The sequence below is a fragment of the Saccopteryx leptura genome, chromosome 2 (genome assembly GCF_036850995.1).
Source record: "Saccopteryx leptura isolate mSacLep1 chromosome 2, mSacLep1_pri_phased_curated, whole genome shotgun sequence".
Classification (NCBI taxonomy): Eukaryota; Metazoa; Chordata; class Mammalia; order Chiroptera; family Emballonuridae; genus Saccopteryx; species Saccopteryx leptura.
Window position 1 is genome coordinate 86,457,533 of NC_089504.1, and position 24,743 is coordinate 86,482,275.

Here is a 24,743-nt window from a genome sequence, read left to right on the forward strand (position 1 = left end):
TGTTGTATCTTTATTCTTCCTCAGAAAAGTAGATTTTCTTCATTATTTTGTATTTTTTAAAATTATATACAAGACCATAAATATATGAAATTACATAGATCTCATGGTGACAATAGTTAACATGCAAATTACAATGTAAACACTGACCTAATATCTCTTCAAGGAAGATAATTCCAAGACCTGTTGAATGATGTTTTTCTTAAAGTTTACATCTGTAAGAAATGAGAGTAATGTGTGACTTTTTTTTCTCCTCCAGCACTGTATTTTAGTGATCTCAGTTTACACTTCTAAATTTTAATGTATGGTAATTCTTTCATTTTATTTCTGATAGTATATGTTCTATAACTATAAAGCAATATCTTTATTTATTTTCCCATCATAAACATTTATGTTGTTTCAAATTTTTCCCTGATAAAAAAATACCGATTTAGATATCCTAATACCTATGTCTGGTTTAAATATGTAAAATTTCTCTGGACAAAGAATACATTTAGAAACAAAAGTGTACTGTCTTAGATTGTTTTTTAAAGCATTTTAATACCTTTACATATGACAATAATGTCCTCTGATTTATATTTTGAAAAAACTTGATACTGTCAAAGTTTTTGACTATCCCTAATAAAATTCATGTAATAATATTACATTATTAGTTTCATTAGCATTCCCTTATTACCAGTGATTACAATAATTGAATTTTTTATACTTTAAAATTTTTTATTTTTAAATTATAGTTTACATACAATATTATTTTATATTAGTTTCCAGTGTTCATCATAGTGGTTAGATAGTCATACACTTTACAGAGTGGTCCACCTCATATTTCAAGTAACCACCTGGCACCATAAATCGTTACTACAATATTATTGACTATATTTTTCAACCTGTACTTTAATCCCTATGACTATTTTGCAAGTACTAATTTGTACTTCTTAATCCCTTCACCTCTTTCACTTTCTTTCCCAACTCTACTCATTTTTGGCAACCATCAATCTGTGAGTTGGAGCCAGAGTCTCTACTTGCTGACATATAAAAACCTCAGATATCTTCTTATGTGAGACACGAGGACCAACTCTCTGCATTAAGGATCCCAGCTGTTAGATTACATACATGTGATTTCCACAGACAGACACACGTACATGAAAATCAGTATGAGTGTAACAGAGACAAAAGAGATAAAATGAGACAGGTAGACCCTGAGAGACACTCATTAGACCAGTCATTATGGTCACCTTTAAGGTGAGACTTGCAAATTTCTTATCTTTTCCATGAGGTAATGTCTAAATTTTTTGTAATACATGCATGACTTTGATAGTTCCAAAATATTAAAGTCATATGTTCAATGTTTTTCATTTATTACTCATTTATAGAAGAAAGTACATTACTTAGTTTTTGTTCTTAAAGGATTTAAGACAAGAGAAATAAACTTTTATTATAGGACAACAATTATCCTTTAAAGAAATTCAGAATCAAGTAAAGAACAAAGTCCTTCCAGAGAGGAGACTACTGGCAGGGTATGCTCAACACTTCAGTCCTATCCTTGCATGTGCATGTAGTGTCAGCATGTGCACATGTGTGCACCTATGTTTCAGTGCCTAGGTGGGCATACGTGGGTGCATATTATGGCTGTTCACGTGTGTGTATTTGTGTATGTGCACCTGTGGGTGTTGGGAGGGGAGTTTTCACATGTGTGTGCTCTTCCAGAACTGCATTTCCTTGAGGAAGGGCACTACGTCAGTCCTCTTCCTCATTGACATTTTCTATGACCGCATATAAGAATTTCCTTAGCCCTTGATGTGAAACCTGGGCCATTTGCAATGTTTCACTTCTATCATTGTGCTACGGAACATCTGGTCCATAAATCTTTATTTATTTAAGGGGGTTTCCAGATGTCGAGATTTTTGGTCTAATCTAAAAATGATTGTTAAGTTGTTGTGTACACTACCCTACGTCTGAGGTCATCTTATCCACCTTGAGCCTTGTTTGGGAAAGCAGAGGTGCCAAGACCTGGGGCTGAGACCTCAGGGAAAGCAGGAAGAAGAGAGACTGGAATTGGAGGACATGAAGTTACCTAGGAGTGACATGTTCATCTGGAAGGTCCCATCTATTCTGCTTTTTCCCTACCCAGCATCTAACACACCCACATCCCTGCCTGGCCCTGCCATCTGGAACAGAGGAAGGTGCAGGTCTACACATCCCGGGCTTCTCCTTCTCTCTCCAAGCACAGAGCCCCTTCCTCTCAGTCAGGAAAACAGGTATATGGAGGCTCAGCCAGTCACAGAAATCACCTTGAATATTCTCTATCTAGAGGAAGGAACTACTTGAGCTTCTATGAGCAGAAAGGACCTTAAAAGGCGCCTCATAGTAGGTCCTGGGAGGTCAAAGCATTAGGCTGCAGGCTTTGTGGCAGGCCAGGAAACAAAAACCACACCTCTATGTCCTCCAGAACTGAACCCTGCCCCAACGCTGTGCCAGGTCCCAGCCCACATACTCAGCACATTCAGTCTCTGTGAGGAGGTGGGTAAAGGTCTTCTCAGTGGGAATGAGAAAGAGAACCTTTATCACTCTTAAAGTCAGGTCAAGTGGAGTCCACTTTATCTGAGGCTGCCAGGTAAGCCACAGACTCAGACAAAATGTTTTCAAAACACAGATCTGAAAAAAAATGGTATACAAATACATACATATTTATACTCTTAAACTTCAATAATAAGAAAACAAGCAAAGCAACCCAACTCAATTAAAGAATAGGCATAATGTTCTGGAAAGACATTTCACAACAGAAGATACACAGATAGTGGGGTATCCAACATGACATTCAGTAGGTTGAAGTTACACTCACCACCTTCCAGGACCAAATGGAAATGACAACTAAATTATAGAAAAATTAATTTGAGTAACCAAATGAAGACTAGAAAAACAGAAAGGTACAACCAAGGATTTATATAAAAGCCACATCGTAACTGGTAGGAGGGGTAGAGACGTGAAAAGGGTTGACCCTACTCCCACATGTGTTGGTTAAGTATCTGCAGGGATATCTTACCTGCAAAGGTACTGCTATACTCTGAGGAGTGAGTGGTCACAACCCCTTACTTGTAAGGGTTCCTTACCCTGGAGCACCAGAATCAGGAAGAGGATTTCGTGTGATATCTGTCTTTGAAAATCAGTGGGAATTTAGTCCACCAGGGAGGGAAGGGAGTTTGATAAGTCTTGGGTGCTTATCCTCTTGAAGGGCCAGCATACAAAATCATGTTTGTGACAATTTACCCTGAGCTCCACTAGAGAGAGGGCGGCTGACAGAAGACTGGTGTCATGCAGGGAGAAAGTGGGTTGTATGGATTTGGGGAGAGGGCTGGAAGGCCTGTCTCAAGAAGAAAGAGAATTCTCAAATAAACAACCTAAATTCACACGTAAAGGAACTAGAACAAGAAAAACAAACAGAGCCCAAAGTGAGTAGAAGAAAGAAAATAAGAGCAGAAGTACATGGAATAGAGTTAAAAAAAAATACAAAAGATCACTGTAACCAAGAGCTGATTCTTTGAAAAGATGAACAGGATTGATAAACCTTTAACCAGATACTTCAATAATAAAAGAGAGAAGATCCAAATAAATGGAATTAAAATGAAAGAAGAGAAATAATAACTGACATAACTAAATACAAAGAATCATAAGAAAATATAACAACTTTAGGCCACAGATTGGACAATCTGAAGAAAATGGATAATTTTTAAGAAACACAGTCTAGAAACAGAATGAAAAAAAAAAATCCAGAAATATGAAGAGACTGATTACAACTAATGAAATTGAAGCAGTCATCGAAAAACTGCCAGGAAACAAACGTCCTAGACTGACAACTTCACAGGTGAATTTTACCAAACATTGAAAGAAGAACACCTACCTTTCTCAAACTATTCCAAAATGTTCAGGAGGTAAAACTTCTCTTGATTAAAAAGCTTATTTAACAAGGCCAGCATTATCCTAATTCTGAAACTAGATATACTATAAAAAAAGAAAACTAGAGGTAAATATCTCTGAAAATAACACATGTAAGAATCTTCAACAAAATATTGACAAACTGAATCAATCAGTATGTTAAAAATGTCATACATAATTATTAAGTGGAATTTATTCCTGGGGTGCAAGCTTGGTTAAATATCTGAAAATCAATTAATGTGATATACTACATAAGCAAAATGAGGATTAAAATCAAGCTGACCAAGCAGTGTCACAGTATATAGAGCACCTGCTTAAGATGCTGAGGACCCAAGTTTGAAACCCCCAAAACCACCAGCTTGAGAGTGGGCTCATCAAGCTTAAGCACGGGGTCATAGGTTTAAGTGAGGGAATATAGACATGACCCCATGGTCACTAGCTTGAGCCCAATGGTCGCTTGTTTGAAGCCCAAGGACACTGTCTTGAACAAGGGGGGTGCTGGCTTGGCTGGAACCCCACCCCATCAAAGCACATATGAGAAAGCAATCAGTAAACAACTAAAGTGCTACAACTATGCGTGATGCTTCTCATCTCTCTCCTTTCCTGTGTCTGTCCCTCTCTTTCTTGGTAAAAAAAAAAAAAAATTTAAATCACACGATCATATCAATAGATACAGAAAAAGTATTTGACAAAATCCTGCACCTCTTCATACTAAAAATTCATATGTGAAAACTCCACAGTTAACATTACACTAAGTGGGGAAAAACTAAAAAAAAAAAATCCCTTTTTTACCAGGAACAAAGCAGGAATGTCTACTTTTACCACTCTTATTCAACATAGTACTGGAAGTCCTACACACAGCAATTAGACAAAATGAAGAAATAAAAGTTATCCAAACTGGAAAGAAAGTAGTAAGACTGTAATTATTTGCAGATCTCATGATGTTGTATACAGAACCCTAAATAGTCTCCCAAAAAACCTACTGAAACTGATGAATGAATTCAGAAAAATAATGAGATACAAAATTTATATTGAGAAATCAAATACTTTTTCATACACCAATAATGAACTCTCAGAAAGGAAAATTTGGAAAACAATCCCATTTACAATGCCGCAGGAAGGAAAATAAAATTGAACACCCGAAAGCTATATAATTTTATTAACTGATGTCACTCTAATGCAAAATATTTTTAAATTTCTGGAGAATTGAAAATTAATTTTTAAATTAAGTAAGTACTATGACTACCTAGAAATAAATATATGCAAAGAGCTAAAATACCTGTACTTGAAAATTACTGAATAAGAAACTGAAAAAAGAAATTGAAGAAGATACAAACAAATGGAAACACATATCATGCTCATAAACAAGAAAAATTAAAATTGTTATAATGTATATACAACACAAAACTATATATATATATATATATATATATATATATATATATATATTCAACAAAATTTCTATCAAAATACAAATGGAGTATTTCACAGGAGTAAAAATTTCAATCCAAAAATTTAAATGGAATCACAAAAGACCCCAAATAGTCTCAGCAATCTGGAGAAAGAACAAAGTTGGAGGAATTATACTTCCTGATCTCAAACTATATTGCAAGCCTATAGTAATCAAAACAGCTTGGTACTAGCATAAGAACAGACCTATCAATCGATAGAACAGAATGGAGAACCCAGAAATGAACTCACATCTATATGGTCAATTAATACTTGACAAAAAAAAAAGCAAGAAAATATGATAGGGTAAAGACATTGTATTCATAAACGGTAGGGAGAAAATTGTACATATACATGCAAAAGAAGGAATTACACTGCCTCGTTATACCGTACAGAACAATGAACACAAAATGGATTAAAGTCTTAAATGTAAGACAATAACCATAAACTCCTAGAAGACAACAAGGCAGTAGAATCTTGGACATTTGTCTTAGTAATTTTTTTCTGAGATATTTTTCACTTCTGCGTACAGTGAGCTCACTACTTCTGTTTGAGGAGACTTGGGGTAGAGAATCCAGGCAGTGACGTCAAGTCATGATGATAGAGCTTAACAGAACTTGGACCCTGGTAATCAGGCAGCCACATTCTAAAACAGCCACTACCCAGCTCACTTGCCCAGAGACTTCAGCAGAGTTGATATGTTCCCTTGCTGTCTGCCCCTGTCTCGAGGCCGTGCCACCTTGCAAAACAGCTGTGATGGTTTTTTCCACCATGTCCGCCACTGGCTCCAGACTCAATCCAGATGCCTGTGGCCTTTTTCTCGGCAGAACCCGGAGGTAACACATGTAGACCCAGGAGCGGTTTTATTCAGGCCAGGCCGCCACTCTGATCTCATCTGGGCAGGTCTATGTCCCCTACATGTGTGTGTGTGTGTGTGGAGGGGGGGGAGAGTTTTGCATGTGAGTGTATGTGTATGTGTAAGGGGGTTTTACGTGGGAAGACCCTGCCCTTAGGAGGAACAGGCTGAGCAAGTGGATCAGAAGCCTTGTGAACCAGGCAGCTCACAGGCCAGGTAGAGGCTGGATGTTTCCACAGGAAGTGTGGGTGGCACCCTCTGCCGAAGTTTATCTCCAGCCTTGGAGGTGAATCTCATTTTCCCTGAGTTGAGGTCCGTGCAGACACAAGACTGGGACTGATTCCAGAGTAGAAGGTGCAGTGGGCAGAAGCAGCAGTGACTAGGGCTTGAGGACTCCCGATTGGCTGCTGGTCATGTCATTGCAGGGTTCAACTGAAAACATGGAGGAGCGGCAGCTGGTGGAAAAGAACCTACACACCATCTCCACCACTGTGAGCCGGGTGCACCATACTATTGACGTTCAATGCCAGCCTGCAGTGAGACTGGCTTTCCAGGAGTCCGGGGACCCAGGGTGTGTGGATGGCCTGAGAAGATCTCATTCCCTGAACCCACCCAGGGTCCGGAGGTTATTTACCCTGATGCCGAGTAGGCGCCAGAGATCTCTTCCCCCAAATCTGCCCAAGCTCCACACACACCTCACAATGTCTGACTCCTGCCTGGAGCATTGGGCCCATGTTAATCGAACTGAGTCATACACCTGGGAGCCCAAGGAGGCCGAGACTGAGGGTGAGAAAGTGGCAGAGGTGATGGCAGGATGGTGGGGGAGTGATGGAGATGCAGGAGACACTATTGGGAGGGGTCGGTGTCAGACACATAGGAAGCACCCCTAGAGGCTGGCCAGGAGAAAAGAACCCCCCTCAGACCACCCATCTGCTGGATGGATGGTGGGGAGGACATCCTGTGATGGTCCTTCAGCTGTGGCTGTGCTCTGTCTTAGGGGAAAACGTAGAAATGCAAGCACATGGGTGATCTTTTCTCCTCAAGCAACTCCAGCACCAGCCCAGGGGGCAGAGCCGACTCCTGCTCCACCTGATGAACACATGAGTGTGTGTATTAACTCAGAGTAGAGACCACTGTGCTAAGTGTGACCCCAGGGCCAGAAGCCTGTCAGGCGAAGGCTGCCCTGTCCTAGGCCTAAAACAAATATGAGAAAAATGCAGAAACCTGGAAAGACAAACCACAAGCTGGAAAGCATTCCTCACAAGCCCAGGGCAGAGAGAGGTTTCACATCCCTGTGGTGAAGAAACTTCCCTATAGTAGGTATTTTCTAAAGGGACAGAGGGCAAACTCATGTGCTCCAACGAGAGGCAGTGCACACGCCAGTGCAAGGCAGATGGTGGCTGACCACCCCGACGGGGACACACACACCGTAAACATCGGTAGGAGGGCCTTATTCCCATCAGACTGGAAGGCTTCTGGTGGTGGTGACCAGCTCCAGGGACAAAGTGAGGATGGAGAGGCCCCGTCTGCTTCTGGAGGGAAATGGGAAAAACTTAGAAACATTTAATATTAAAGTTACATATTTACTATTATAAATTCATCACTTATCTCTGAAATAAAGTGCATTTTTTTATTTTAAAGGATTTATGACAAGGAAAATAAACATTTAGGATAGTACAATAATGAATTCCAAAGGAACTGAAAATCAAGTAAAGAATAAAGTATTTCCAGGGAGAAGAGCCCACACGAAGTGTTCACTGTTTCAGTCCTCTCCCTGTGTGTGCGTGCAGGGTCGGAATGTGCACATGTGGACGGTTCTCTGCCCCTGTGTGTGCCTTGGGTTTTCATGTCTGTTTGTGTGTGGGTGTGTTTGTATGTTTGTGTGTGTGTGTGTGCCTGTGGGTTCCAGGAGGTAAGAGTCCCAGATATGTGCCCCTGCTGACCCTCACTTCCCTAGAGCTGGCACAGCAGTCAGTCCTCATCCTCCTTGGCATTTTCTGTGACCCCACATCAGGATTTCCTAAGCATCTGCTGTGGAAACAGGGCCATTTCCTATGTTTCATTCCCATCATCATGCTTAAGGGAACATCTGCATCCACAAATCTACTTATTTAGGACAGATCCCCAGAAGTGAAGATCCTTGGTTTAGTGTAAACACCTTTTAAGGTGTTGGGTGCATATAAGGACCCCTTGTCCACCTTGAACCTTGTTTATAAAAGCAGGGGTGCTGATGCCTGGGGCTGAGACCGTAGGGGAAGAAGAGGAAGAGCTGGGATTCAAGGAGATGAATATATACCTGGGAGAGACATACCCCGCTGAAATTTCCCATTTATTCTGCTAATATCTTACAAACCTGCCCTCCTTCCCTTAGCTCAAACCAGCCCTGCTGTTCCATAACTGGACTGAGCTGCAGCCTCACCCTGCTCTCCAGGACCCTGGAGGAGACAGGCCTGCTCATTCTGACCTGGGCCCCACACAACCATGCGTGGAGACCCTTCCTGTCAGTCAGAAAAGTAGATGTATGGAAGCTTAGCCAGTCACAGACATCACCTTGAATGTGCTCTATCTAGATGAAGTTCTCAGTTGTTAAAGCAAGACCCACTTGAGCTTGTGTGAGAAGAAGGGACCTTATAAAGAACGACACAGAAGGTACCCGGAAATCAGAGCACCAGGTTGCAGGTTTTGGGACAGGCTGAAGGAGCCTGAGCACCGCTCAAGGTCCTCCAGCACTGACCCCAGTCCTGACCCTGTGCCAGCAGCAAGTCCACATAGCCAGCCCAGTCAGCTTCTGTGAGGGGGCTCTGCTTAGAGGGGACAAAGGAGAGGACCCTCATCTCCTTCATAGTCAGGTCATGTGGACTCTACTTAATTTGTGGCTGCTTGGTGAAACCAGCAAATTATTTCTTGCCTGCCCTCTCTCTTGAGTAGAGAACATAGGTCCTTGAGGTGGGGACTTCCCAAGTGTTCTCTGCAGGAAGAGAGAGAAGCCCTTAGATTGTAGGGAGAGCAGGAGGGAGATTTGAGAGGAAAACATTTTTGTGGATGTCAGTCTTTTAACTTATATAAAGATAAGTCACAGTCTTAGACAAAGTGTTTACAGCAGTGTTATAAAACACAAAGCTGGAAAAGAAATGGTATTCAAATATTTATATTATACATTATATATAGTTTTATATATTATAAAGTATATATAATATAATGTGTATAAAACATTTTATGTTAATACCTATAAATCTTAATCCTCAACAATAAGAAAGCAAGCAATGTTTCTTTTGACAGATATTTTAGTTGATAAACCATTCTACCAAGGTGTAGGTTGCTTGTTCAATCCTGGTCATGGTACATACAAGAATAAGCACATGTTCTCTCTTTCTCCCTTCTTCTCTTTTTAAATTAATAAATACAAATTAAAGAAAAAGAAAACAAGCCAAGAAACACAATTAAAAAATAGGAATAAGATCTCAAGAGACACCTTCCCACAGTGAATACACAGATAGTAGGGGATTCTGGTGAAGGTGGAGATGGTTGACATTACACTATTTATTGTAGCATTATTTACAAAGCCATAACATGGAAGCAACTTAAGTGTCCATCATTGGGTGAGGCATAGTACATATATGTAATGGAATATGAATTGACCATAAAAATGATATTGTACCATTTGCAACAGCATGGGTAGACTTTCAGTATATTATGATCAGTGAAACATATGAGTTAGAGAAAGACGAATATCATGTTCTCACTTACATGTGGAATCTAAGGAACAATATAAACAAACAAACATAATTGAAAGAGATCAATAGACACAGGGAGCAAACTTGTGTTTGGCAGTAGTTAAGGGGGATTGGGGCACTGGATAAAAGAGGTGAAGGGATTAAGAAGTACAGATTGGCAATGACAAATTAGCCATGAGGATGCAAAACACAGCATGGAGAATGTAGTCAATAATATTGTGATAACTATGTGTGGTGTCAGGTGGGTACTAGAAATATAGGGGGAGCTCTTCATAAAATATATGATTCTTTAACCACCAGTTTGCACACCTGAAACCAGTACAAGATGATATTGAAATTGGCAATGGGGTAATGACATAAAATAAAAATCTATAATATATGATATTTTCATTGGGATTAAGCAGGCAGCAAAGACACTTTGGGGCAGGTGGGAGAACAATCCATAGTAAATCGTAGCAGGTTATTTGGTAGTTTTATTTATAGTTACATAAAAGAGGGAAGATGAAAATTTGAAGCAATGTTGAATGTATGACTTGATTTCTTATTAGATACTACTGGAAAATGATGAGCTCATTAAAGAAAACAAAACAAAACAAGCCAGTCTGCAAACATAGAGAGCAGTTAGAGAGCATAGAGAGAGAGCTCAGAAATTGAATGGCCAGAAAAAGAACATTTTTTTTCAAGTCTATGGAGTAGTCTCACAAAGATGTCTTTAGTGTTACCCCCAGAATGACTAAACTTTAAACAGGTTTCTTCTTTACTATAGATCTTTGGCCTCTCTTTTCTTAGGGAATTTACTTTAGAAAACTTTCTATTGTAAAGTTTTGTTTTGTCCCTTTGAGACGTAAATATTTTCTCAACCTCTTGCCAGTTTTACTACCAGAAATGTTTTCCTAAGACCTAGGAGCCATGCATTTGAAATATAGGCATCAAGGAAATAAGGCTCCTATTCTCTGTGAAAGGGCGGGAACCCAGTTTCCACAATGTGAACTGATTAAAAAATACACATGATAAGTGACTAAAAATGATACTCTACTCGCACAACATGTTTTAATTAAGTCAAAATTACATACTTCTGTTTATCTAAATAAACAGAGTCTTCTTGGAAATAAATATTTAATTTTACAGATTGTTTCAGATAGATTTATCAGGCTATATTTTTTTTAAAAAAAACTCATATTAAATTATGATTTTAATATTAAGTATATGATCGCCACAACTGGTAAAACCTCTAAGAAAAAGAGTACAGAATTTGGAATGAGATGTGTTACTTACCACTTTTGTGGCCTGTAACATGAATTTAACTTCCTTGAACTTCAGTATTATTTTTTATAAAATGGAGCTAACATTAAATGTCTTTTAGTATTACCATGAAATTAATTGCTATAGTATATATAAAGTTTCTATTGAATAGTAAATCCTTAGAAATGGAATTTCACACCTGTCTGTCTATGAACACCCACGTACACATTTTCCACAATGCGTTAGGAATTGTTTATCTTCCATGAAATATGAAATTGGAATTTTTAAATGTACCTGAGGACTTAGGACACGAAACACTCAACTCCATTCTCTTTTAATTTCCAGCCTGTTCTTTACATAGTGCTGGTCAGTTATATCAGAATTAGGTGTTGTCTTTATAGATATTTCTTTTGTCCATCATAGTGTCTTAGATGATCAAGGTATTAGAATATCAAATTAGTTTTAAACAGTAAGTTAATTTTAAATAAATTGACTTTCAATTCAGGAGCACTTAAGACAGAGCACAGAAGTAAGAGCTGGTCTGAACTTGTTAAAATTTTATATACCAGGCATGTCTCCCAATTGCTCCCCTTGAATATTGTGTGGTCAGTTGCCACATAGACTGGAGACGAGTTGAAGAAAGTGGATGTCTTGCTGAGTTCATGCAGTGACGCCTGTGAAATGACTGGGGCTTTGTCTGAAAAGGGTGGATATTCTTGATGTGACAACAGTTAGGCTGGAAGGACTTGGAGCACTTTGCCAGATCTATGTTTACATCCTCTTTCCCGCTGTGTTGCCCCGTGGTGCAGCCCTGTCCTCTCGACCTGTTGCTCATTAATCTGAGCCAATTTCATTGGACAAGCGGTCACATAGATTTGGATTCAAATACCAGCTCACTATCTAAATAGCCATACAATTTTGTATAAATTTCATAAAATCTTAGAAGCTCCTCTCCTTACCTGTTAAAGAAATGAAAAATATGCAACTTCTGTAATCCACATTCATTCCTAGATGAAATAAAATATGCCTGGATATAGCATAATCAATTTTTAGTAATCATTCAATAGAAATTAAATGTTAACTTTCATAACCTTACCTATATATTAAAAGAAAAGGTTGAATTAACACCTGTTGTAAACATTATAGTGAAACTTTATGTGAAAATTTTATTAGATATTTTTTAGAAGAAACAAAAGGGAATTAGAAATTGATGAAATGTCCATTAAGCTATTATGTATGAAAATAAAACCACACTAATTTCTGAGTGAAGGGAACACAAAACAGAATCATTTCTAGTGAGAGTTTGGCTCTCAGTATCATTTGTTTAAATGACAAAGTGAGTTTTCCTTCATAATTCTGCTTTAAAATTCTATTATATTTTGTGTGAGGATGTTTTAAAAACACTTGTTTCAGAACACAGCTTGAAGACATAAAACTGAGATAATTCTGTTAATGCCTTTCCCAAAACTGAGGTGAAGCAGGGAAAATAACTGTGTTGGGCAAATAAGCTTCTAAAATTTGTGTTATTTGATTTTGCTAACTCTTATTGTTAAAAATGGTGCTGCCCACATGAATGATGCTGCCCAGGTGAAATGGCTAATTACCTTTCTGTTTGGGAAGGGGCTTTAGTATGCTAATGTGTGCTGGAGGAGGGGTTTTTATGCCAAAAAGTTGAAATAGGAGGAGAAGGAGGAGAAGGACGAGAAGGAGGACGAGAAGGAGGATGAGGATGAGGAGGAGGAGGAGGAGGAGGAGGAGGAGGAGGAGGAGAAGGAGGAGGAGGAAAGGAAGGAGACCATGTTTAGCAGAGTGAGAGGAAGCAGCCAAGATGGCAGGGTGCTGAAGGAGAAGCCAGTTTGTGCAGAGTTTGTGCAGAGTTCGTGCAGCGAGAAGGAGATGGGGAAACAGAGGGGAATAAGACTGGTGGGGGCCTTCGATTCTAGGAAAACTTGGATGTGTCAGTAGCTTTGTGAGTGCTGAATGAGTGGGTTTCGGTGCCCTGTGTGTTTGTGTTTACTCACCGGCCAGATGCAAGGCTAGAATAAAAGGTATAGCCCACCAGTTTTCAGCTCCACTGTTTCTTTACCATCTGACTGAATCTAATGAGAATCTGCATTTGCCTGGCCATGATGGCCATGGCTACTGGCCATACATCTGGAAAATAGGACTTTAACAGCCTAAATTCTACTCTTCCCTACTGCTTTAGAATGGGAAACTCCACCCAGTCCTTATAAAGACTTTTACCTGCTAGAATTTACATGGTTCCTTTCTCCCTTGGCTAACACATGGGCTTAGGATGCTGGTTTCAGCACACAGTTCTAAATGGAATCTGGATAAAACAGAGAGGGAATTTGCCCCACTCTATCAAGTTGAACCGCTCCTTCTTTCACTGTACCGCCACATCATATTGAATTGCTTTTTTTTTTTTTTTTGGATGGGGAAGGGAGTATAGAGAGAATTAAGTGACCAGCTTTGGTTTCCAAGCTTCCAGAAAGACTCTCCCCATCTCCACATTTTCTTACCCAAAAAAGAGTATCAGTCCTGTGTGTATGAAAGGGGATGCACTTCCATCTAAATGTTAGAGTGGTTCCCTGGTGGAGAGGGGACAGGACACCCTCTGCCTTTTGCAACATTTCATTTCTTCTTTTACTATTGCCTTTCCCCCTACCCTTGGTTTTGTCCTATCCTACATTTCAAGTTTGTTTTGTATAGAACTTGCTATATACTTTTTTTTATACTGGAAAAAAAAGGACATTGCTCCAAGAGCCAAAAACAAATGGAAATTTAAAAAAAAAATCAAATAAAAGCCACTGTTTCTGGTGATGTTCTAACTAGGAACAGATAGGATCTCTTTTTAAAAATGTGTTCTGTGTTAGAGGCAAATATATCAGAATTAATCTTCTGAGTTAGACCTGCAAGAAGTTATGTAGATGGTAACCTTACTCATTGCTTTTAAAATTGTCCAGAAGTAGAAGCTTGTTATGAATATGTAGGAAAGTAAAAATGTAACAATTTGAATTTTTCCCAGAGAACTACTGGAAGTATTTGGGAAAACAGAGGAAAATCTTTTCTGAGCTGACTAAAGTTGTCATAAATACACATTTTTGTACAGTGGTAACAGACTTCATTTATTTAGACACCTATAATAACAGAATTAAATGGTAAAAGGAAGTGGACTTTACTCATGAAAAAGTTTGAGAGATTTCAGCACAGAACCAAATACATGAAACTGCAAAGAACTAGAAATACTTCCTAACACATGACTGATGTATTCATGACTATGATGTTGGTAATTCTCTTCAGTTGTAAAGATATTAGCCAGGACTGGATTGGTAAAAGAAAGCAAAAGAAAACTTTCTACTTCTTTGGGTGTCAATCTGTTCAAAAGAATTGATGATGTGTTATAACAAGAAAATATTTTAACTAATACTTTAAAAATTTCATGATTGTATCAAAGATAACATTTGAATCCATCCCATTAACATAAGTTTATATTAAATATTGAAGTGTGTCATCTGATGTGAAAAGCTGAAAGAGAAGACAGCAGACCATTAATTTTCTACTAATCCAAGAGGTGTTACTCTTAGAAATACTCTGCAATCTACCTGAATCATTACTAGCTAGAAGCAGCGGTCATTGGGACTTGGACATGATCTGCAAAGTATAGAATGGTGACAACAATTCCAGTGCCATGCAGACTTTTCCTGTGGGGAACTTTCCTGGACTCCTGCTCCCTGTGACAGCTCCTAACAGACTGAACTGTGGTTGGGTTGCATTTTTCAGGGATTTGGCATGGTGATGGGGCCAAATTGGACTTGGTGAACATGTTAAGGACACTACTCTTTTATGGATTCTTGCTGTATTGGCCAAGAGTTTGCTTAAAGGCTTTTAATCACTGTAAAAAAAAAATAGAGGACTGGATGAAGAAGATGGGGCACATATACACCATGGTATACTCTTCAGCTAGGAGAAATGATGACATCGGATCACTTACAGCGGAATGGTGGAGTCTTGGTAGCATTATGCGGGGTGAAATAAGCGAATCAGAAAAAAACAGGAACTGCAGGATTCCATACATTGGTGGGACATAAAAGCGAGACTAAGAGGCATGGACAGGAGTGTGGTGGTTACGGGGGGTGGGGGGAGGGAAGGAGGGAGAGGGGAGGGGGAGGGGGTACAGAGAGAACTGGATGGAGGGTGGCGGAGGACGATCTCTCTTCTGGTGATGGGTATGCAACAGAACTAAATGACAAGATAACCTGGAAATGTTTTCTTTGAATGTATGTACCCTGATTTATTGATGTCACCCCATTAAAATAAAAATTTATTTATTAAAAAAAAAGAAAAGAAATACTCTGCACACTATGTCAATAATATAAATGAGAGAAAAAATATGGTTAGAGGTATGTGATGATCAGACTTTACAACTTCAACTGCTGGTGTTCTTGCTTTTTTATCATCTTTTCCCCTGATTGTGAGGGAGACTTGTGACTTACTTCTAACAATAGAATATGACAAGTGTGATAAGATATCACTCTTCTGGTTAAGTCATGCTGTAAAGACACTATATTACTAGCCAACTTGTTCACCTTGTTGAATTTGAAGAAGCAAGCTAATACAAGTTATATGGTCAGAGGGAAAATAATTTTGCCAATAATCTGAGTGATCTTGGAAGTGCATCCATCCCCATTCATCCCCCAAACGAGAACCAAGTCCTGGCTTACATCTTGATTGCAGCCTTGAAGAGGACCCAGCTAAGCTGTGCCCACATTTTTATACAAAGAATCTGTGAGATAATATATGTATATTGTATTACATCTACTATTCTGTGATGATTTGTTATACGGAATAGAAAACTAACACAAGCAAGTCCATCAATCTTCACAGATAATGAATATATTAGGGAAGGTTGAGGATTTTTGGAATATTGTTAGATTTAAGAATTACTAATTTTTTTATCTGCTGTAGTAACTGGGAATACTCATTTAATGCCAAGTAACTATATCAAGTTAAGAGTCAAGCTCCAAATTCAAAATAAGGAAGGATTTTAAAAAAAGAAAACTATGAGACAGGTTTTCCAAAGAACTTGATGGTTTCATCAATTTATTTTCTATTTTTTTTTCCTTTAAAATTAGTTTTGTTTTTAAGTTGGATAAAATAAACTTTGGATCTTAACCATTTTTAAGTACACAGTTCAGTACTCATTTTAAGTACATAGTGCTAAGTGCATTCACACTGTTGTGTAACTGACTGCCAGAATGCTTTTTATCTTACAAAACTTAACTCTATCACCATAAAACAATGTCTCTCCCTTCTTATATTCTTTCCCTTCATCCCCTGGCACTACCATTCTACTTTCTGTCTCTGAATTTCACTACTGTAGGTATCTGATGTAAGTGGAATCATATAGCATTTGTACCTTATTTCACTTAGCATAATACCCTCAAGATTCATCCATGTTTTAGCACATAACAGGATTTTCTACCTATTTAAAGCTGAATAATAATCCATTGTTTGTATATACTACATATGTTTATCTATTTTCTTTTGATAAATGTTGGGTTTCTTCTACCTTTGGCTAATGTGAATAATTCTAAAATAAATATATTTGTTCAAGTATTTCTTAATGAGTCTTTTACTTTCAATACTTCTGAGAATATACTCAGAAGTGGACTTGCTAGATCCCATGGTAATTCTATTTGTAACTTTTTCAGGAACTGTTATACTGTTTTTCATAGTGACTGCACCATTTTACATTCCCACCAAGATTACTGAAGGGTTCTAATTTCTCCAAATATTCACCAACATTTTTTACTTTATTTTATTTTTTAATGATAGCCATTGTAATGGGTAAGAGAAGGCATCTAATTGTGATTTTAATTTCTATTTACCTAATGATTAATGATGTTGAACATCTTTCAGTGTACTTGTTGGCCATTTGTATATCTTATTTGGAGAAACATCTATTCAAAATTCTTTGCTTATTTTTAATTGAATTATTTGTTTCATAGTTGTTTAATTATAGGAATTCTAAAAATAGATTTTAGATATTAACCCTTATCTGATATATGATTTACAAATGTTTTTTCCCATATGATAAATTGGTTTTTTACTCTACTGATTGTGCAGTAGTCTGTCTCTCTGCCACCCCTCCTATAACTTAATAAAAAAGAACATTTTCTGATAATACCCAGTACAATTATCAAAATAGAATATTCATATTTTAATAATATTACAGGTATCATTAATTTATAAGATCTATACAGATTTTGGAAATTGCCCCATGTACATTCATTAAAGCACAGTAAAATCTTGGATTATGTGATCCCTTTAGCTTTCATGCTTTTTAAAAATTTTTTAAATTGTTTTTTATCCAGGGAGAAGAGCAAAGACATGTACCCTGATGCCATCCACCTGAGTAGCCCACTTGGAGGCGATGCACTGCCCATCTGGGATGTTGCTCTGTTGCTCAGCAATTAAGCCATTTGTAGCACCTGAAGCAGCGGCCATGGAGCCATCCTCAATGCCTGAAGGCCAACTCACTTCAATTGAGCCATGGCTACAGGAGGGGAAGAAAGAGAGAAGAGAGATGGGAAGGGCGGAAAAGCAGATGGGTGCTACTCCTGTGTGCCCTGACTGGAAATTGAACCTGGGATATTCACACATCAAGCCTATACTCTTCCACTGAGCCAACTAGCCAGAACCAGCTTTCATGCTTTTAACATAATTTAAGAGTTATATTTTACTAGTGTTTTTGTTTGTATTTTTTTTCTGAAGTGAGAAGCAGGGAGGCAGAGACAGATTCTTGCATGTGCCCAACCCAGATCAACCCTACATGCCCCCTAGGGGGCGATGCTCTGCTCATCTTGAGCATTGCTCCATTGTAACCAGGGTCATTTTAGTGCCTGAGGTGGAGGTCATGGAGCCATCCTCAGTGCCTGGACCAACTTTGCTCCAATAGAGCCTTTGCTGTGGGAGGGGAAGAGAGACATAGAGAGAAAGGAGAAGGGGAGGTGTGAAGAAGCAGATGGGTGCTTCTCTTGTGTGCCCTGGCCAAGAATCGAAATTGGGACTTCTGCATGCTGGGCCGAGGCTCTACGCCTGAGCCAACTGGACAGGACTGCTTATGTTCAGTTTTGTAATTACCTTAGCTTGTCTGTACTTTCTTCTGTTAGTTTTGCCAATGTATGAATATTATACTATCTAGACAGCTATGCTTCCTATTTATATTTTATTTATTATTCATTTAAATCCAAAGTCATTAGAGAACTTCCTCAGTCACCAACAGATTTCTTCAGGTTTATCCCATTTTTGGAGGGTTAGATAAGAATTTCTTTCTAATTTAGGAAAGACCTAGACTATTTAGGCATTGTCTATTCTAGATTATCATGCCATTGACTCATGTTTCTGATTTATTTCATATTTAAAAACTATCTTCTTAAAACCTAAGGTGCACCTCTTTACTCTGCAGCTTATTCTTTCAGTACCACTTAAACTATAAAATGACATTATTCCTTTTCCCTAAAGTTCCCTTTGTTTTAAGTTAGCAACCAATTTTTTTTTCTTCCCAAAACAATTAATTCCATGCTAGCTGATTAGTTTTTGTTCCTCTCATTTCTGGGAGACTGAATTTAAAATGTTAAGAATTTGTATTTTTTATAAGTATTTGAATAAAATTTCCAGTGAATGACAGACAGATGGTTGAAGCCTCAATTCACTATTTTAAGATTTCTTTTTTTTTTAACTTTTTTTTTACTCATTTTAGAGAGGAGAGAGAAAGGGAGAGAGAGAGAGACAGAGAGGGAGAGAGAAAGGAGAGAGAGAGAGAGAGAGAGAGAGAAGGTGGGGAGGAGCTGGAAGCATCAACTCTCATCTGTGCCTTGACCAGGCAAGCCCAGGGTTTTGAATCGGCGACCTCAGCATTTCCAGGTCAATGCTTTATCCACCTCGCCACCACAGGTCGGGCTCAATTCACTATTGTTATTTACATCTTAGCCCATGCATTCTCTGCACACACAGACTTTCTTCACTTCCTCCGCAGACTTGTTTCATATACTATGCTTGCTTGAATCTTTATGGATTTCTGAGGATGTATATATGTTTGGACTTTCAGAATTTTTTCCATCTTATAATATAACATATTTTTTTTTAAGGCATAATATTCCTTCAGTGTATTCTTATCCTCTACTATCATTTTTTAGAAAATACTAAAAGAGGCTATCCACAATTTTGGTCTATAATCTCTAATCAGCATTGCTTATTACTCATTCTTTACATATTAGCATGCTACAGAGATTCCAAAATTCAGTACTCTGCAGTATTACACTCTTTTCGATGTAAGTGGGTATAGTATAAACAAATGATTCTAGGACCAAATAAGTTGGGGAACACCATTTACTATCTTTGTCTTAAGAATTCCCAAGCTGAGTAGCATGTAAATGGCCCTGAAAACATCATCATTAAAAACAAACACAAACATAAAAATTTGTTTAATTTTATATATCACAAATGCTCCCTGGCCTGTGGTAGCACAATGGATAAGCATCAACCTACAATGCTAAGGTCACAGGTTCAAATCTTGAGGCTTGCCCGGTCAAGGCACATACAATAAACAGCAATGATCAACTAACGAGAAGCAACTATAGTTGATACTTCTTGCTTCACACTGCCCAAACTCTTCTCTGTAAATTCAATAAATAAAAATTTTAAAAAGAATGTTAAGCATGCTTCAGTCATGATGTAATCGGAGTGCAAACACAGTGCTATTTATCCCTTAAAATTTATGAAAATAAATGAAAACCTCAGAAATTTCATGATCCTTCTCTATTAACTACTATTAAATAACAATCAGATAATTCTAGAGTTACTTTAAGTCAAAAACAGAGTTTCAATAAATAACCAGGTTGTCTTTCCAAACTAATGGATAAAAACAGTGAGTTTAACACATACCTTTTGGCCAAGCCCAACCCAAGCTTGCTTTAAACCAAAAAACAAGGTACAGTCATATCCTTGAACTTACTGTTCTCCTGCTCTCCCCTGCCCCAGGTTCTGACCCCATTGGGATTTAGGATTGAATGGAAGGTTGATAAGGGCATAAGAAAGAAGTTAAAAACAAACAAACAAAAAAAATCCTGGCTTACGTTCTTCGAGTTGGGAAATTTTACAGCTCTTAGTCTCATGGGCATTTATTTTTTTTGGTGGCAATATTTCTGAAAGTTTATTAGATCCTAATAAACTAAATTATGACATCTTTTCCAGTTTGTAAATATCCCATAATTGTGTTCATCTTCTTACCACTAGGTTGTTCTGCTTAACCTGGTGGCTATACTTAGCCTGGACTCAAGACCACTACACCCTGACTCTCCTACATAGTCACATCTACCTGCAGGAACACTCATGTATTCATTGCCCTAATAAACTCTGAATCTACAAGTCAACCACGCTACAGTCTCCACTACCTTGCTACCATGAGCCATTTTCATTTTCATTCACAGGAGTCAAAAAGTAATCTTAAGAGTCCCCAGACATCAGGGAGCACATTTTAAGCTTTCTGAGAGAGTCATAAAAGTCATCTTCACTGGATTTGCAGTTAAAAAGGTAGTATACCTCATTGAACCCCATTGGGTGTATTACATAAAAACAGGAAGTGATATGAAATGTAATCTATGTGAATGACTGAGGGTTGGGAATGAGAGAATCACTCACAGAAATTATAGCACCATGGAATTGTGCAGCATGGAAGCTTTAATGGGTGGGGGCTTGGCACAGCAACAGCTATTGCCAGAGTTACGCATTCACAATTCTCTCTTTTTATGAGTTTATATTCTTTAATTTAGCAGGAGGGTTGAAACATCATTGAACTTGTTCTTGGGCAGTTATGCATGTAGAAATATGTCTTCCTCTTCCATCAGGATCTGATATCTATCCTGTATATATCTTAGTAAAAAGTTAGGAAGAAGAAACATAATTTTAATATATTTTAATCAAATATTTTTCAAAATTACTTTATTACAGAAACTACTTTTCTCCACCTAACACTAATTAATATTTTATGGGTCAATGATGATTCATATAAGAGTTTGGGTAAACTGAGTTCTAGTAATCTGAGGTCAATTGTAATAGGTAACATAAATATAATTTTTATTTTCCCATGACAGCTTCCCATTCTCTTCTTTTGATTCTTTTAAAGAATTTTAACCCCTTTCCACATGCCAGTTGCCTATCAGAAAATAAGAAGGGGGGAAAATAAAGCCACTGTATTTTTCCATAGGATATTTTGTATAAAACCAATTTTTTTAAAAATGGGTTTCATGAGGGGAAAGCATACGAATCTTGGGATAAGAGCATAGAGATTGCCTGTGCACAAAATAAAATCAATGTTTAAGGGGAGTTAGAGCCAACAAAGGATGCTTCTTGATTTCCTTAATATAGCCGAACCTCACAAAACAAATACATCACCAAACTTAATAGTTACATGAGAAAATACATTATTTCCTTCTTTTCTCTTTTTTTTTTTAGATACATAGTGTGAGTTAGTTTTCTCTCCCAACTATTTCTTTTTTTACCTGAACACTCTAAACATAGTAGGAGTCCATTTCTTTTGTTTTCTTTTGGGAAATAAGTACCTCTTATGTATGTGTATTGTTTTTTCTTTCTAATAATGAATCCACAGGCATATCACAGGTCAAAATTAGCTAGCTTGTCATTTTCTCTCAGTCTGGCTTCTATTTCCTATGAATCTTAATACAAAGCCAATGCTCTGCCAGGTAATTTAGCTATGCTAATCTAATGCCAAATCTGACCCTAATATATCAAATTCTTTACAGGAGGTATGTAATAAAGAGTTATCAGGGTAATATTAAGTCATTTGTCTTAACTCAAAATCCTAATTTATATTTTGCCATTTATATCAATTTATGACTGCAAGAAAACTGGTGATAATGACCTTTGGACCTGTACTTCATATTTGGAAATACACAAGCATGTTAAGTTCTAAAGAAATTTTATACAGGTAATAGTTCCAACTGTGTCTTTTTCTATTATGCTTCAATAGATTTGGCACTACCTATTATCCACTATTATTCTTTATGGATGCTTTACATGCTTACTAAAATTGGAATATACTTCTAATGTAGAAAAACGTGGACAGTTCCCTTTAGACCTGCTTAATATTTTGAGGTTTCTTTTTTGAGGAGACAAAATATGAGTAACTAAGGGACAGCAAAGAATGAAAGTAAACATAAAATTTAATGAATTTAGAAAGCCTCATTTTATGAAATTCCACAAGTATGAGAGATTATCATAGTTAACCTTTCTCACTTGACTTTGCTCTTGAGAAACAAGATACATTATTATAGCTTGGTGATGCTGGCAGTAGTGGTAGTGCTATGTGTTTGTGTTTGTGTGTGTGTGTGTGTGTGTGTGTGTGTGTAAATACAAGAGAATATATGTAACTTTTCAAGAATAGATTTAAAAGCATAGTTTAATGAAATATTATATCAAAAAAAGGTAAGCCTATATGATTACATTTCCTTTACAAAATTTAGCCTCAACTCATCAAGTAAGAACTATAATCACACTAAATTGACCTTTAGTCAGGAAAAAAAGAGAAAACAGAAATGATACTAAAAATTTTTCAGAAAAAGCACACTATAGTGAGGCTAAGCTAGCAGCAACACACCCTAGAATTGTGTAGAATGGGAACTGTGGCAGGTTGAGCTCACAGAAGAGCAACAGCCATTTCCAAAGAAGCGTAGTCACAAAAATTTTCATTACACTTTTATAATTTCTATGTGAGTCAGTCTCTTCAAAATATTTTCACTAACTATGGCAAAGCCTGATTACTATTTGAAGTTTAAATGGCAATGCTATTTGGTATAGAGGAGTTGGATGGTTGTTAAAAATCATAAATAACGTAAGGGATAAATTAATTAGAAAATATATTTTCATTTTCATTTAAGAGATCCTTCTGAGAACTGAAATTATTTCAATTTGAAGGGCTTAATATTGATCTCTCTCTTTCTCAGCAGAACAATAAATGATAAAGGCAAAAGAAAGTAGACAGGGTTTACCTAGGAGAATTTAACCACACAGTTATCAGTGATGGGCAACTCATGTCTATCTCAAAGACTCATGTATCCATAGAACTTTAAAGCTAAAGAAAATATATTATCACCAATACCACACACTTAGTTTACAAATGGGAAAATGAAGATCAGAAAGTTTAAGTGATTTGCTCAATCAAGGAGATACTTACTGACCTATACTCGAAGATTAGTTGCTATATGTTTTCAATAAAATTGTGAAGCAGTGTATCTCTCAATTACTAGAGGAATCAATAATTTTACCTACCCTTTCATCTCTGAAGTGCTAAAATGAGAATTTGAAGACCAGCAATGAGGCACATCAGGACACTTAGTCCATCTCACCGAGTGAGAGATCCACTCTCACTTCCCCAACAAAATTCTCGGCCTGACCTGTGGTGGAGCAGTGGATAAAGCGTTGACCTGGAAATGCTGAGGTCACCGGTTCGAAACCCTGGGCTTGCCTGGTCAAGGCACATATAGGAGTTGATGCTTCCAGCTTCTCCCCCTCTTCTCTCTCTCTGTCTCTCCCTCTTCTCTCTAAAATGAATTAAAAAAAAATTAAAAAAAAATTCTCAATAATAAGAATAAACTTATTACTAAAATTGCATTTGCTTTTAAAAAGTCTGATACCTTACACAAGTATTGCAAAGACACCTTGTATGAAGACGGTGTCTTTTTTCCAGCATGCAATTATTTCATTGAAAAAATAAATTTAAATGCCACTTTAAATGCTAGAAGCAGTAATCAAACTACTAGAAAACACTACAGAGGAATTGTATCATAGCCACAATTAATTTACATTCATTCAACTACACACAATTATATGATAGAATATCAACAATTTAACTATTAAGTTGAACTATATTAAATCATCATATTGTGGTTTAAAAATGATCAAATGTCAATAACTTTCTATTATTGAGCCCACGTGCTTCTAAGTGATCATGAGATAGGAGGGAGCAATTGTGACCTTCTTGGTTCTTTTATGTCTTGAGCATTTTGCTAAGTTGAATGGGACTCTAATATTTTAAATTACTCCTTTTTTTTTTTACCATAGGAGTTTTAAACATAATCCAATGGCCTTGTACTTTTATATATTCATGTGGCTGTATTTTTTGAGAATGCGTAATTTAAAGATAGATTAGTTTTGGATATGCTTAATTTATGACTTTAATATGTAAATCTGTATAAAGTATGAATTATTTTTCTAAAGATATTTTGAAGTAATAAGGTTTATTTTGAGTATTAATGTTGCACATGGTTTAAAATTTTTTACAACATGCATTTATTTTCTGCAAGATATCAAGATACTACTTGAAAAATTATCTATTTGACCTGCATATTAGAGCAAGGTTACCCAGTCCATGATGGTATCATTATCAAAAGCTCTATCTCTTAAGTTTCAACTTGCTACATTTTTTTACCACTTGTTACCACAGTATACCTTCA